A 10,559-nucleotide genomic window follows, 5' to 3' on the forward strand; every position below is an offset into this window, starting at 1 on the left:
GACATTTGGCCCAAAACATGGCAGTCAGTTAATGGGCCGGCCTACTAGGGTCCTCAAAATCTTGTGGGCCTACAGCTGGGCCGGCTCATTAATGTCAGCAAAATCTTGTGGGCCTTTAGCTGGGCCGGCCCATTATTATCCGCAAGAATCTTGGCCTTTACTTGGGTCGGCCCATTATGGCACACAAAAATCTTGTGGGCCTTTACCTGGGCCGGCCCATCATGGCCCACAAAATCTTGTGGGCCTTTAGCTGGGCCAGCCCATTATGGTCTGCAAAATCTCGTGGGCCTTTAGCTGGGCCGGCTCATTATGGTCCACAAAATCTTGTGGGCCTTTAGTTGGGCCGGCCCATTTAAACTTGATGGGCCGGTCCACGTGTCAACATATCATAGGCGCGTCTCGCCCATTGGATGAGTGACACCTGTGCCAACACGGACCTGACACGTGTCTCCTCCAGCCAATGATGATTTTACACATGGAAAATCCCTATTGGTCGGGGTTGTTAACGGGTTATCAGATCCAAAACCCGACCCGATAGCTTAACAGTGTTCCGTTACGGTGGATGCCACATGTCGGTCACCCTTGACGAAAGCACTTCTGTGACGCGTGATTTATCGTCATGGAATGGACACTTCTGTGATGATAATTTTGGTAATGTCATGGAACACTTCTACGACAACACAGGTATGACTATCTTGGTTCTGTCATAAATTTGTCATGGATGAACATGCATGACAAAAAACGCGACCTACTGTGACAAAAACGTATCATCACGGAAGGGTATTTTTTTGTAGTGAGTAGCGTAAGTATTTCCCTCAGTTTTTGAGAACCAAGGTATCAATCCAGTAGGAGGCTCCTCAAAAGTCCCACGCCCTACAAAAACAAACAAAGAACTCGCAACCAACGCAATAAAGGGGTTGTCAATCCCTTCACGACCACTTGCGAAAGTGAGATCTAATAGAGATAGTATGATAAGATAAATATATTTTTGGTATTTTATAATATAGATGCAAAAAATAAAGATGCAAATAAAAGTAGATTGGAAGCAAATATGATAAGAGATAGACCCGGGGGCCATAGGTTTCACTAGAGGCTTCTCTCGAGATAGCATAAGTATTACGGTGGGTGAACAAATTACGGTCGAGCAATTGATAGAAAAGCGAATAATTATGAGATTATCTAGGCATGATCATGTATATAGGCATCACGTCCGTGACAAGTAGACCGACTCCTGCCTGCATCTACTACTATTACTCCACACACCGACCGACTCCTGCCTGCATCTAGAGTATTAAGTTCACAAAGAACAGAGTAACGCATTAAGCAAGATGACATGATGTAGAGGGATAAACTCATGCAATATGATATAAACCCCATCTTTTTATTATCGATGGCAACAATACAATACGTGCCTTTCAACCCTTTCTGTCACTGGGTAAGGACACCGCAAGATTGAACCCAAAGCTAAGCACTTCTCCCATGGCAAGAAAGATCAATCTAGTAGGCCAAACCAAACTGATAATTCGAAGAGACTTGCAAACATAACTCAATCATACATAAACTGATAATTCAGAGGAGATTCAAATATTTCTCATAGATAAACTTGATCATAAACCCACAATTCATCGGATCTCGACAAACACACCGCAAAAAGAGTTTACATCGAATAGATCTCCACAAGAGAGGGGGAGAACATTGTATTGAGATCCAAAAAGAGAGAAGAAGCCATCTAGCTAATAAATATGGACCCGAAGGTCTGTGGTAAACTACTCACAACTCATCGGAAGGGCTATGGTATTGATGTAGAAGCCCTCCGTGGTCGATTCCCCCTCCGACAGAGCGCCGGCGAAGGCTCCAAGATGGGATCTCGCAGATACAGAAGGTTACGGCGGTGGAAATTGTGTTCCGGGTGCTCCCTAGATGTTTTTGGGGTACATAGGCTTATATAGGAGGAAGAAGTAGATCGGTGGCCGCCCGAGGGGCCCACGAGACAGGGGGCGCGCCCTATAGGGGGGGCGCCCTACCCTCTCGTGGCTCCCTCGGCTGCTTCTTGACTTGCACTCCAAGTCCTCTGGATCATGTTCGTTCCAAAAATCACAGTCCCGAAGGTTTCATTCCGTTTGGACTCCGTTTGATATTCCTTTTCTTCGAAATACTGAAATAGGCAAAAAAACAGCAATACGGGCTGGGCCTCCAGTTAGTAGGTTAGTCCCAAAAATGATAATAATGTGTAAAATAAAGCCCATAAACATCCAAAATGGGTAATATAATAGCATGGAACAATCAAAAATTATAGATATGTTGGAGACATATCAAGCATCCCCAAGCTTAATTCCTGCTCGTCCTCGAGTAGGTAAATGATAAAAACAGAATTTTTGATGTGGAATGCTACCTAGCATAATTCTCAATGTAATTTTCTTTATTGTGGCATGAATGTTCAGATCCAAATGATTCAAGATAAAATCTTATAAAACATAAAAATAATAATGCTTCAAAGCATACTAACAAATAATCATGTCCTATCAAAATAGCATAGCCAAAGAAAGCTTATCCCTACAAAATCATATAGTTAGGCCATGCTTCATTTTCATTACACAAAATACTCCCATCATGCACAACCCCGATGACGAGCCGAGCAATTGTTTCATACTTTTTAACGCACTTCAGCTTTTTAAACTCTTACGCAATACATGAGCGTAAGCCATGGACATAGCACTTGGGTGGTAAAAGATGGTAGTTGTGAGGACAAAAAGAGGGAGAAGATAATCTCACATCAACTAGGCGTATCAACGGGCTATGGAGATGCCCATCAATAGATATCAATGTGAGTGAGTAGGGATTGCCATGCAACGGATGCACTAGAGCTATAAATATATGAAAGCTCAACAAAAAGAACTAAGTGGGTGTGCATCCAACTTGCTTGCTCACGAAGACCTAGGGCATTTTGAGGAAGCCCATCATTGGAATATACAAGCCAAGTTCTATAATGAAAAATTCCCACTAGTACATGAAAGTGACAACATAGGAGACTCTCTATCATGAAGATCATGGTGCTACTTTGAAGCACAAGTGTGGAAAAAGAGATGCAAAAGCACATTTCTGTGATTTATTGAATTTTTTATCGTGAGTGCAAAGTTTCTGTTTTTCAGCAGAATCAAATCAACTATCATCATAGGTTATCCTATAGGTTCTACTTGGCACAAACACTAACTAAAAGATAAAAACACATCTAAACAGAAATTAGATGCAAATTTTATTACTAAACAGGAACAAAAACAAAAAACACAAAGAAAATTGGGTTGCCTCCCAACTAGCGTTATCATTTAACGCCCCTAGCTAGGCATAAAAGCGAAGATAGATCTAAGTAGTGCCATCTTTGGCACTCGATTCATATGTAGCTCGCATGATAGATTCATAAGGTAATTTGACTTTCTTTCTTGGAAAGTACTCCATGCCTTTCTTTAATGGAAATTGGAATTTAATATTCCCTTCCTTCATATCAATAATCACACCAATCATTCTAAGGAAAGGTCTACCAAGAATAATAGGGCAAGAAAGATTGCAATCTATATCAACAACGATAAAATCTATGGGAACCAAATTTCTATTTGCAACAATGAGAACATCATTGATCCTTCCCATTGGCTTTTTAATGGTGGAATCCGCAAGGTGCAAATTTAAAGAGCAATCATCAAGATCATGGAAACCTAGAATATCACATAAAGTTTTCGGAATCGTGGAAACACTAACACCCAAATCACACAAAGCAAAACACTCATGATCTTTAATTCTAATCTTTATAGTAGGTTCCCGCTCATCATTAAGTTTTCTAGGTATTGAAACCTCCAAATTAAGTTTTTCATCAAAAGATTGCATCAAGGCATCAACGATATGTTTGGTAAAAGCTTTATTTTGACTATAAGCATGTGGAGAATTAACAACGGATTGCAACAAGGAAATACAACTTCTAAAGAACAATTATCATAATCAAATTCCTTGAAATCCGAGATAGTGGGTTCAGTGCTATTTAAAGTCATGACCTCTCCAATCCCACTTTTACCAAATTTAGCATCAAGATCTAAAAACTCCGAATTTCTAGGACGCCTTCTAGGTAAAGTTGACTCATCTTCAGTACCATTATTATCAAGATTCATATTGCAAAACAAAGATCTAATAGGAGACGCATCAATAACTTTAAGATCTTCATCATTATTTTCATGGAAACTAGAGGAACACGCCTTTATAAAGCTATCTTTCTTAGCACGCAATCTAGCGGTTCTTTCCTTGCACTCGTCAATGGAAATTCTCATTACTTTGAGAGACTCATTGATATCATGCTTAGGGGAAGAAGATCTAAGTTTAAGAGAATCAACATCAAGCAAAAGTCTATCAAGGTTCCTAGCCAAATCATCAACTTTGAGCAATTTTTCTTCAAGCAAAGCATTAAAATTCTTTTGAGAAATCATAAATTCTTTCACACTATTCTCAAAATCAGAGGGCAACTTATTAAAATTACCATAAGAATTATGGTAGGAATTTCCATAATTATTAGAGGAATTACTAGGGAACGGTCTAGAATTAAAGTTTCCTCTATAAGCATTGTTTCCAAAACTATTCCTACCAACAAAATTCACATCCATAGATTCATTATTATTCTCAATCAAAGTAGACAAAGGCATATCATTGGGATCAAGAGCAGTATTTTTAGTATCAAACAATTTCATAAGTTCACCCATCTTTCCACTCAAAACATTGATTTCTTCTATAGCATGCACTTTTTTACTAGAAGATCTTTCGGTGTGCCATTGAGAATAATTTGCCATAATATTATCAAGAAGTTTTGTAGCATCTCCTAACGTGATTTCCATAAACGTGCCTCCCGCGGCCGAATCTAAGAGATTTCTAGAAGCGAAGTTCAAACCGGCATAAATTTTTTGTATGATCATCCATAAATTCAAACCATGAGTAGGGCAATTGCGAATCATCAATTTCATTCTTTCCCAAGATTGGGCAACATGCTCATGATCAAGTTGTTTAAAATTCATAATATCGTTCCTAAGAGTGATAATCTTAGCGGGAGGGAAATACTTAGAGATAAAAGCATCTTTGCACTTGTTCCAAGAATCAATACTATTTTTAGGCAAAGACAAAAACCAAACTTTAACATGATCTCTAAGTGAAAACGGAAATAACTTCAATTTAACAATATCATTATCCGTATCTTTCTTCTTTTGCATATCACACAAATCAACAAAGTTGTTTAGATGAGTAGCGGCATCTTCACTAGGAAGGCCGGCGAATTGATCTTTCATAATAAGATTCAGCAAAGCAGTATTGATTTCACAAGACTCAACATCATTAAGAGGAGCAATCGGGGTACTAAGGAAATCATTATTATTGGTATTCGAGAAATCACACAATTTGGTATTATCTTGCGCCATGGCAACAAGTAATCCAACAAACAAGCAAACAGAAAAAGTCAAGCGAAAAGAGAGGAGGAGATTGGGAAAGAAAGGGCGAATAAAACGGCAAGGGTGAAGTGGGGGAGAGGAAAACGAGAGGCAAATGGCAAATAATGTAAATGCAAGGGAGATGAGTTTGTGATGGGTACTTGGTATGTCTTGACTTGAGCGAAGACCTCCCCGGGAACGGCGCCAGAAATCCTTCTTGCTATGTCTTGAGCTTGCGTTGGTTTTCCTTGAAGAGGAAAGGGTGATGCAGCAATAGTAGCGTAAGTATTTCCCTCAATTTTTTAGAACCAAGGTATCAATATAGTAGGAGGCTCCTCAAAAGTCCCACGCACCTACAGAAACAAACAAAGAACTCGCAACCAACGCAATAAAGGGGTTGTCAATCCCTTCACGGCCACTTGCGGAAGTGAGATCTAATAGAGATAGTATGATAAGATAAATATATTTTTGGTATTTTATAATATAGATGCAAAAAGTAAAGATGCAGATAAAAGTATATTGGAAGCAAATATGATAAGAGATAGACCCGAGGGCCATAGGTTTCACTAGAGGCTTCTCTCGAGATATCATAAGTATTACGGTGGGTTAACAAATTACTATCGAGCAATTGATAGAAAAGTGAATAATTATGAGATTATCTAGTCATGATCATGTATATAGGCATCACGTCCGTGACAAGTAGACCGACTCCTGCCTGCATCTACTACTATTACTCCACACATCGACCGACTCCTGCGTGCATCTAGAGTATTAAGTTCACAAAGAACAGAGTAACGCATTAAGCAAGATGACATGATGTAGAGGGATAAACTCATGCAATATGATATAAACCCCATCTTTTTATCCTCGATGGCAACAATACAATACGTGCCTTGCAACCCTTTCTGTCAGTGGGTAAGGACACCGCAAGATTGAACCCAAAGCTAAGCACTTCTCCCGTGGCAAGAAAGATAAATCTAGTGCCAAACCAAACTGACAATTCGAAGAGACTTGCAAAGATAACTCAATCATACATAAAAGAATTCAAAGGAGATTCAAATATTTCTCATACATAAACTTGATCATAAACCCACAATTCATCGGATCTCGACAAACACACTGCAAAAAGAGTTTACATCGAATATATCTCCACAAGAGAGGGGGAGAACATTGTATTGAGATCCAAAAAGAGAGAAGAAGCCATCTAGCTAATAACTATGGACCCGAAGGTCTGTGGTAAACTACTCACAACTCATCGGAAGGGCTATGGTGTTGCTGTAGAAGCCCTCTGTGGTCGATTCCCCCTCTGGCAGAGCGCCGACGAAGGCTCCAAGATGGGATCTCGCGGATACAGAAGGTTGCGGCGGTGGAAATTGTGTTTCAGGTGCTCCCCAGATGTCTTCGGGGTACGTAGGCTTATATAGGAGGAAGAAGTACATCGGTGGCCTCCCGAGGGGCCCATGAGATAGGAGCACGCCCTATAGGGGGGCACCCTACCCTCTCGTGGCCGCCTCAGCTGCTTCTTGACTTGCACTCCAAGTCCTCTGGATCACGTTTGTTCCAAAAATCACACTCCCAAAGGTTTCATTCCGTTTGGGCTCTGTTTGATATTCCTTTTCTTCGAAATACTGAAATAGGCAAAAAAACAGCAAGACGGGTTGTGCCTCCGGTTAGTAGGTTAGTCCCAAAAATGATAATAATGTGTAAAATAAAGCCCATAAACATCCAAAAGGGGTAATATAATAGCATGGAACAATCAAAAATTATAGATACATTGGAGACGTATCAATGATCCACATCTTTATAAAAAGGAGTAGATGGTATTATTAGACGTTGTGTACGTGAGCATGCATAGGAACAAATCTTACGGAAATGTCACTCTGAAGCTTATGGAGGACATCACGCGGGAGAAAGAACCGCTCATAAGGTATTGCACTCTGGGTTTTTTGGCCTACTCTCCAAGGATGCCCGTAAGTTCGTCTTATCTTGTGATGAATGTCAAAGAATAGGTAATATCGGTAAGCGTCAAGAAATGCCTATGAATTATTCACTTGTTGTTGAACCATTTGATATTTGGGGATTTGATTTCATGGGACCTTTTCCTTCCTCTAATGGGTATACTCATATTTTGGTTGCTCTCGATTATGTTACTAAGTGGGTAGAAGCTATTCCAACTAGTAGTGTTGATCACAAAACCTCTATTAAATGCTTAAGGAAGTTTTTTCCCAAGGTTTGGAGTCCCTAGATATTTAAGTACTGATGGTGGTTTACACTTTATTCATGGTGCTTTCCGTAAAATGCTTGCCAAGTATGATGTTAACCATAGAATTGCATCACCCTATCATCCTCGGTCTAGTGTCAAGTTGAACTTAGCAATAGAGAAATAAAACTAATTTTACAAAAAGGCTGTCAATAGGTCCTGGAAGAATTGGTCTAAGAAATTAGATGGTGCACTCTGGGCTTATAGAACGGCATATAAAAACCCTATGGGTATGTCTCCTTATAAAATGGCTTATAGAAAAGCTTGTCATTTGCCTCTTGAGTTAGAACATAAAGCATATTGGGCAATTAAAGAACTCAACTATGATTTCAAACTTGCTGGTGAAAAGATGTTATTTGATATTAGCTCATTAGATGAATGGAGAACCCAAGCTTATGAAAATTCAAAGTTCTTCAAAGAAAAAGTTAAAAGATGGCATGACAAAAGAATCCAAAAGTGAGAGTTCAAAGTTGGACAATATGTTCTTTTGTACAACTCTCATTTTAGATTCTTTTCAAGAAAACTCCTCTCCAAAGGGTAAGGACCCTATGTTATCGAGGAGGTTTATCGATCTGGAGCTATCAAAATAAATAATGCCGAAGGCATTAACCCAAAGGTTGTTAATGGGAAACAAATAAAACATTATATCTCAGGTACGCCCATTAATCTTGAAAGCAATATTATCCAAACTATGACACCGAAAGAACACATAAAAGAAACCTTCCGGAACACTCCAGAATCGTGAAAAAGAGGAGGTATGTGATACGGTAAGTAAACGGACACCAAAAAATCCGCCATTTTTTTGTCAATTTTGGAATATTTTAAAAATTAGGAAAATAAGAAACTACCATGAGGGTGACCCTGGTGGGCACAAGACAACAGGACGCACCTAGCTTGCCAGGCGCGGCCAGGTGGGTTGTACCCACCTCGGGTACCTTCCGGACTCCATTTTTTTGTTTGCTTGCTTCCCAAGATAAAAATCTTTATATACCCCCCAAACCTGTTGGCCTCTGTATCGCGGAGAAATCTCCTATTTTCTTTTATCGTTGTTTCCTATCAGATCTGTTGAGCCAGGATTCATGTCTTCTTCTTCCTCTAACAATATGGAAGAGGATGCTTGGTTGATGAAGATCGAGCTGAAGAGGGAAGAGCCCGTTGGAGCAGCCAAGGAGGACAAGAGCAAGGAGGCCACCGGAGATCAAGTGCCGGCGATCGAGCAAGCACTGCCTTCCGGTGAGGAAGATGAAGATATCCTTAAACCTTAATATGCTCATCTTACGCCCACTGAGATTGCAACCTTCATGATCATTGAGACGGTTTGTGTGTAAAATAAGTACCTCAGTCGTGAAAATATCCTGCATCAAGAGCACAACACCTTCCTCCAGAGCGTCATCCGTAGATTGGAGAATCTCTTGGTCCTTAAGGACCGGGTCGCTACTACTTCATCACCACCACCTCCTTCTTCATCACCAAAAGAAAAATGAGTATCAGGTATGGGCACTCCCCTTGGCTTTCGCTAAGCTTGGGGGAGGTGCCCCGATATCATATCACCTCCACTATCTTTTGCCTTTACTTTTCTTAGTTCGACCCATAGTTATCTTTTGCTTTAGATGAATAAAAGCTTAGTTCGGTCCTTTCTTTTCAAGAGTTTTCTTAGTGATATATCTTTGTAATCGTGTGCGAGATATATAATAAAGTTTAGTTTGAGTTTTGATTCTTTTACTTTCATGTTTCAATAAAAATAAAGGAAATAAATGAAATAGATCATATGCTAATCTTATGGTAAGTGATGACATTACACAAGGAAAAGTATAAGTAGAAACTTTTATTGTAGATTGACAAACATAGCATTGGTCATTGATGCCACTCGTGAAAGAATTAATAAGGGAAGAGAAGATTCGCATGCAAATACACTATCCTAGAAATCTTTTGTGATTGTGAGCACCCATCAAAATATTATATGCCAAAATTGTTGACGCTGGACAAGGAAGACAACGTAATGATTTATGTTTGTTCATATTCACATAGAAGCTATATTGTCATAGATCCTTCAACATGTGGTGTTTGCCCCTATCTTTGCTAGCCAAAAATTCCGCACTAAGTAGAGATACTACTTGTGCATCCAAAACCCTTAAACCCAAATCTTATTTTGAGAGTCCACCATACCTACCTATGGATTGAGTAAGATCCTTCAAGTAAGTTGTCATCGGTGCAATAAGGCAATAAAAATTGCTTCTAAAAAGTGTTAGATCATTTAGTGTAAAAGAAAATTGAGCGTTGTACGAACTTCTGATGGCGAAGAATAAAAGCGACAGACTGCATAATAAAGGTTGCCATCATAAGGGGCAATATAACGTGACGTTCTCTTGCACTAAGGGGTTGAGCATACAAACAAAAAGCGCATGGAAACCTCTGCTTCCCTCTGCAAAGGGCCTATGCTTTACTTCTATGTATTTACTTTCATGCAAGAGTCAAAGTTGTTCTCTCTATTCCTTTTTATTTTCTTCTTTGGCAAGCATCATGTGGTGAGGAAAGATCTAGGCACATATATCCAGTTGAATATGGGTAGCATGATTTATTATTGTTGACATCACCCTTGAGGTGAATACGTTGGGAGGCGAAACTATAAGCCCCTATCTTTCTATGTGTCCGGTTGAAACGTTTTCCTCATGTGTACCGCAGTGAGTGTTAGTAATCATAGATGACTAAATGAAGGTTGAGTATGTGAACTTGCCTAAAGGCTCCGATACGTGACCCTTCCTGAAAAGTTGATGAATTGTAGTTGGAAAGTTGAGTGGGAACATAGTTTGTTGGTTTCCAATAGAGTTTATACTTTATACTTCGATGTT

Source organism: Triticum dicoccoides, chromosome 2B (assembly GCF_002162155.2).
Source record: "Triticum dicoccoides isolate Atlit2015 ecotype Zavitan chromosome 2B, WEW_v2.0, whole genome shotgun sequence".
NCBI classification, from domain to species: domain Eukaryota; kingdom Viridiplantae; phylum Streptophyta; class Magnoliopsida; order Poales; family Poaceae; genus Triticum; species Triticum dicoccoides.